Raw genomic sequence first — 6,151 nt, forward strand, 5'->3', positions numbered from 1 at the left:
CGACGTCGCCCGCACCCCGCCGGCCGCCGCCGCGCCGCCGGCCGCCCTCGCTCCAGGCCGCCTTGCGCCTGCAGCTCGTGCTCCCGCCAAGGCGCATCTCGGCCCCCGCTCGGAGGTTCATCGCGTCTCGGGCGGCCCAGTGCTCGACGCAGACGGCTTCCAGCAGGCTCGTCGCAGAGAGCGGCCCCGTCGCCCGCGCCGTGTTGCGCCGGCCACGCCCTCGCATGCACGCCGCCACAGTCCCTCCCCCGAGGAGCTCGCGGGCCTCTGCTTCCGGTGCCTTGATCACCGCCACTGCGTCAGGGACTGTCCGAATGGCATCCGATGCCGGCGCTGCCTCGCTTCCGGCCACGCCTCTCGCGACTGCGGTGGTCGGCGGCCGGCGGCCGTGGCCGCGCCCCAGCGCTCCCCGCATGCCGCCGTGGACCAGCAGCCCAGGCTCCTACGCGGCGCCCCTGCCAGGGCCTCCCCCCCGACGACGCGCCCGCCCGCCTCGACCCTCCCTGCTGTGGCTCCTCCTCTGCCGCGGACTCACCCGCTCGAAGACGTCCCCGCCCGCGTGTTCCTCGACGAGACAGAAGAGATGGAAGAGGCGGAGCAGGTGCTCGGTCGCGCGATGGTGGCCACCCTCACGGGCACCCGACCATCTGTGTCCATGGCCGAGGTGACCGAGCTCATCCTGTCTTCCCTGGAGCTGGAAAAGGGAGACTTCTCGGTCCATCAGCATCACCCGGAGGACTTTCTGATCCTGTTTTCCTCCCTGGCGATCATGAGACGGTTCTGCGGCAAGCACTTCATCAGCTCGTCGCGCTTCGCACTGTCCCTCCGACCCTGGTGCAAGCTCGCCCACGCCAGCGCCGGCGAGCTCGAGTACCGCGTCGAGCTGGAGCTCCGCGGCATCCCCGCCCACGCCTGGTTGCTCTCCACCGCGGAGCATGTGTTGGGCGGCAGCTGCTGGATTGAGCGCCTTCACCCCCGTACGCGCTCCCGCGAGGACAAGGTCGTCTTCCGCGTCACCGGGCGCGCGCACGACCCGGCTGACATCCGGCGCGCCGCCACCCTCGAAATAATCGAGCAGCTGCCCGGCCGTGTTGCGTCGGAGGCCCCAGCCATCAGGACTCTCACCTTTCCCGTGTCCATTGCTCTCACCAAGGCGGAGATGATCAGGGCTATTCCGGCCGTCGTCCAGGACATCGCGGGCAGTGCCGGAGATGGTGAGGACGGTGGCGCAGACAGCCGACATGGCCCCGGCAAGGGGCATGGTCACGGTCCTGGCCCTGGTCCCGGGCGCGCTCACCGGCGCAGTCACAAATGCCGTCGCACGGCCGAGGCACAGAATGGTCGGACTGATGGCATGGTTGTGGACGCGCTCGCGTTGCATGCGCGCACTCATGGCCGCTCCAGCCGTTCAGACGGCGCCGACGCGGTGGCTCCCTGGTCGTACCCGGCCGTGCTGCGGCAGGGGTTGTGCCCCAAGCGGGCTGGCATGCTGACCTGGCCTGGTCAGCAGGGCCCAGCTCGCCCTCGTCACGGCGTCAGAAAAGGGAAGCAGCAGGCGCACGTTGTGATGCCCAAAGCGGCTTTGCCGGAGGGCCCATCGCACAAAGTGGCAGATGCATGCGAGGAGGACGGCGCGATCGTTCGCTTCGGGACAGTTGGTGGCCTCCCGTTCGCTGCCTGGGGCCATGACGTGGCTGGGGCGTCGACGTCGCGCACGTCCGAGGCGTATCCGGATGGACCCACTCCTGTAGCGGCTGATCCTTGCCTGCTGCGCCTGGGCCCCGCCGAGCAGCGCATGAGGTCGGCCGCTGCACCGCCTGCGCCCCGGTCGAGACAAAAAGAGCCGCATCCCTCCTTTGTCGCTCCTGCACAGCCGAAGACCATCCTTGACCAACCCCCGCGGCTCCTCTCGCGCACCTTTGAGGAGAGGGTGGGACGCGCGCCGTCACCCCCCGCCAGTTTAGCTGAGGTCACCCCGTCCCCACTAGCCAGCTCTGTTCCGGTAGGACCCGCGGTCGTGGACGCTGTCATCGCACCAGCACCCTCGGATGCCGATATGACCGAGCTCACAGGGGTGGTGGCTGACGCCGCAGCTGTTGGGCCCGCGGCCGAGGATCTCCTGGTCACTGGGGCCACGCCCGAAGACGCGCACACGACCGGAGAAGTGCCCACACCTGATGGTTCGCTTGGTGTTGGGTCTGTGATGTCCATGGACGCACGACCACAGCAGGGGCCAGGCATGGATTCGCCCCGCGGCCACGGCCATATCTCCATTCTGTCGAGGCCTGCATGCCAGCCGGACTCTGGGTCGTGCCCCGTCAGCGGCCGGGCGCAGCCTCCGATGCCAGGACGCTTCGCCTCGCCGCCGATCACCCTGCAGAGACGTCGACCCTGCGAAGCCACTGGCCAGTCATGGACGATGGGTGCCTTATTGTCTGTAGCCACCAAGCAACTCGATGCGATGCTAACATCCCCTGGGAAACGCCAATGGCCCCCCCCCTCAACTTCAGCCCCAAGAGGGGGCGATCCGCTACCTCTGTCGCTCCGGCCTCCGCGCTCCTCACCACGGACAGAAGGGTTGTGATCCAGATTCTCCACACCCTCGGGATTGTCGGCGCGAATCAGCAGATCACCCCCGTCGAGATGAAGGCATATGACGACATGTTTTCCACGCCGATTAAGCTCCCGGTGTTGCATGCCATCGCCGCTCTGGTTGACCGAACGGTCCCTGCAGGCATGTCGCTGCAGGCTGGCGATGCCACGGCCTGCGCGCTAGGCTGACGATGCCTGTAGTCGACCTCTCGCTGATGTATCCAGGTCCCCAGATTGCGGTGTGGAATGTCAGAGGCTTGAACTCGCGCGCTAGGCGTTGTGCTATTCGCTCGCTGATATGTACCACCCGTGCATCCATTGTATGCCTCCAGGAAACTAAAATGGAGTTGGTCTGCTCGTCGATTGTGTTAGACACCCTTGGGTCCGAGTTTGATGGTTCTACCTATCTCCCAGCCGATGGCACCCGCGGCGGTATTCTCATCGCTTGGAAGAGTAGGGTTGTCACTATCTCCGACCCCCTGTTCACCCAGAATGCGATCACGGTTAAGGTGTGCGCGCCCAGCGGTGCCCCGTGGTGGCTAACCACGGCGTATGGCCCCCAAAGTGACCCCGATAAGCTACTGTTCCTGCAAGAGCTGCGGGACATCCGGGCTTCTTGCCCCGGTCCTTGGATGCTATGCGGCGACTTTAACCTCATCTACCGTGACGCGGACAAGAGCTCCGGTAATCTGAACCGCCGCATGATGGGAAGGTTCCGACGTGCCATCAACGATCTTGCCCTGAAGGAGGTATACCTAAATGGGCGCCGCTTCACTTGGTCTAATGAGCAGTCTCCGCCGACGCTTGTGCACCTCGATCGAGTTCTCTGCACCGCGGACTGGGAGGATTACCACGGGGAGTGCCACCTCCGATGCCTTGCATCCATCGTGTCCGATCGTTGCCCCCTGCTGCTGGATTGCTACCCCATGCCCACGGCCCACAGACGCTTCCGCTTCGAGGCTTTCTGGCTCCGCCTTGACGGATTCCACGACACAGTCGCCACGGCCTGGAGCTCCGTGCATGACCCCGACCCCTTCTAGCGGTTGGTCCGGCGTCTGCAGGCTACTGCCCGCGCCCTTACAAGCTGGAGTGCCAGGTCCACGGGCAATATCCGGGACAAATTGGCCATATCCCGCGAGCTGATCGCCCGCTTCGACCACGCAATGGAGAGCCGCGTGCTCTCCCCGGCAGAGGACTGGCTGCGCAAGCAGCTCAAGGTGGCCTACCTTGGGCTGGCCTCCCTTGAGCGCACCATCGCGTGGCAGCGCGCCCGCATCTCCTTCCTGGCCGAGGGTGACGCCAACACGAGCTTCTTTCATAGGCAGTGTACGTTCAGGCGCCAGAAGAACCGCGTACATAGCCTCCTAGTTGACGGGCATGTGTTATGCGACCATGAGGAGATGGCCCAAGCGGCATTCGCGCACTTCGACGGGCTGCTGGGCACCGCCGTGGACCGAGAGCACACACTGGATCTCGAGCAGCTCGTCATGGCCGGTGACCTTGGCAGCCTGGATGCGCCCTTCACCCTTGAGGAGATATGGGCTGCGGTGCGGCGCATGCCGGTGCACAAGGCACCAGGGCCAGACGGGTTCACCGCAGAGTTCCTGCGGGCCTGTTGGGGCACTATCAGGCAGGACATCCTGGATGTCTTCGAGCAGTTATTCCTGCTTCGTGGGAGAGGGTTTGGTAAGCTCAACCAAGCCCTCCTAACCCTGCTGCCAAAGCGCGCGGATGCACAAAAGCTGGGCGACTACCAGCCTATTTGCCTGATCCACATTATGGCCAAGTTATTCGCGAAGGTTCTGTCGTTGCGCATCGCCCCCAAGCTGGATAGCCTAGTCAGCCGCAACCAGAACGCATTCATTACCGGACGCTCCCTCCACGACAAGTTCATGCTCGTTCGGCAGTCCCTCCGGATGCTTCACCACTTGGGCGCCCCGTGCATCATGCTCAAGCTCGATCTCACGCGAGCCTTTGACTCCATATCTTGGCCATTCCTCTTCGAGGTGTTGCGCCAATATGGGTTGGGGACAGGTTCAGGGAGTGGATAGCCATCCTCCTTTCCTCGTCCAGCACGCGGGTCATGCTCAATGGCGTGCCTGGCCCCTCGGTTTGGCACCGCCGCGGGCTGCGTCAAGGGGACTCCACATCACCACAGCTATTTGTCCTCGTTGTCGACGCGCTGGGCCGCCTCATGCATTGGGCGCTCCAGACCGGCATACTCCGGCGGCTGCACCCCCGCCGTACTGTTCCGGCCGTCTCTTTATACGCCGACGACGTGATGCTGTTTTGCCATGCTGAGATGGATGAGGTGCTCGCGGTGAAGGGCATCCTAGGCATTTTTTAGGCCGCGTCGGGCTTGCAGGTCAACTATGGCAATAGCTCGGCCACGACCCTGCATGGCGACGAGGATAGTGCTGCCTTGCTGGAGGCGTTGGGCTGCTAGGCGGCAAACTTGCCCATCACCTACCTAGGCATACCGCTCACTACCAGACGACCCACTGTGGCTCAGATGCAGCCGCTTGTCGATTCTGTGGCCGGCCGCCTCCCGACATGGAAAGCATGGCTCATGAACAAAGCTGGGAGGTTGGCATTGGTCAAATCGGTCCTCAGCGCGATTCCAATCCACCAGATGCTTGCCCTTGCGCCCCCGAAGAAGACCCTGAAGCAACTAGAGAAGATCCAGCGGGGCTTCCTTTGGGCTGGCCACGCGGCTGCACAGGGAGGACACTGTCACGTTAACTGGCGCACGGTCAGCCGGCCACTAGCGCTTGGAGGGCTGGGCATTCGAGATCTAGAGCGCACAGGCTCGCGCTCCGACTACGATGGCTCTGGTTATCAAGGACGGACGCCGACAGAGCCTGGCAAGGCCTAGACCTGTAGTTCTCCCGTGAGGAGATCGGCCTCTTCTACGCCTCCACCTTCATGGTGCTAGGTGATGGCCACACGGCGCTGTTCTGGGAAGACCGTTGGCTGCATGGGCAGTCGATTCACGAGCTAGCACCCCTGCTGTACCTATGCATCCCCAAGAACAGGAGAAGGGTGCGGACGGTGGCAGAAGGCCTAGCCGACAATGCTTGGGCCCGTGACATCCGCGACATCGTGGGGCTACAAGAGATTGGCCAATACCTGACGACATGGCAGCGCGTCATGCACACCACCTTGTCCGCTGAGCCAGACAAGCTTGTCTGGAAATGGACTGCTAATGGAGAATACTCGGCGCGATCCTGCTATCAGGCAACCTTCCACGGATCCCTCACTTGCCATTCCTGGCAGTTAATCTGGAAGGGATGGGCTCCGCCGAAGGTCAAGTTCTTCCACTGGCTTGCGAACCTAGACCGATGCTGGACCGCAGACAGACGTGCTCGCCACGGCCTCCCACATCACGCCCGCTGCCTACTTTGCGACCAAGAGCCAGAGACCATCCACCACCTGCTAATGGCATGCCCCTTCGCGCGGCAAGCCTGGCACGAGGCTCTTTCCTGGCTGCGCTTACCAGCCCCCACACCAGAGCAGGATATCCCCATTCATGATTGGTGGATTAGGGCGAGAGATGCAA

Source organism: Hordeum vulgare, chromosome 2H (genome assembly GCF_904849725.1).
Source record: "Hordeum vulgare subsp. vulgare chromosome 2H, MorexV3_pseudomolecules_assembly, whole genome shotgun sequence".
Classification (NCBI taxonomy): Eukaryota; Viridiplantae; Streptophyta; class Magnoliopsida; order Poales; family Poaceae; genus Hordeum; species Hordeum vulgare.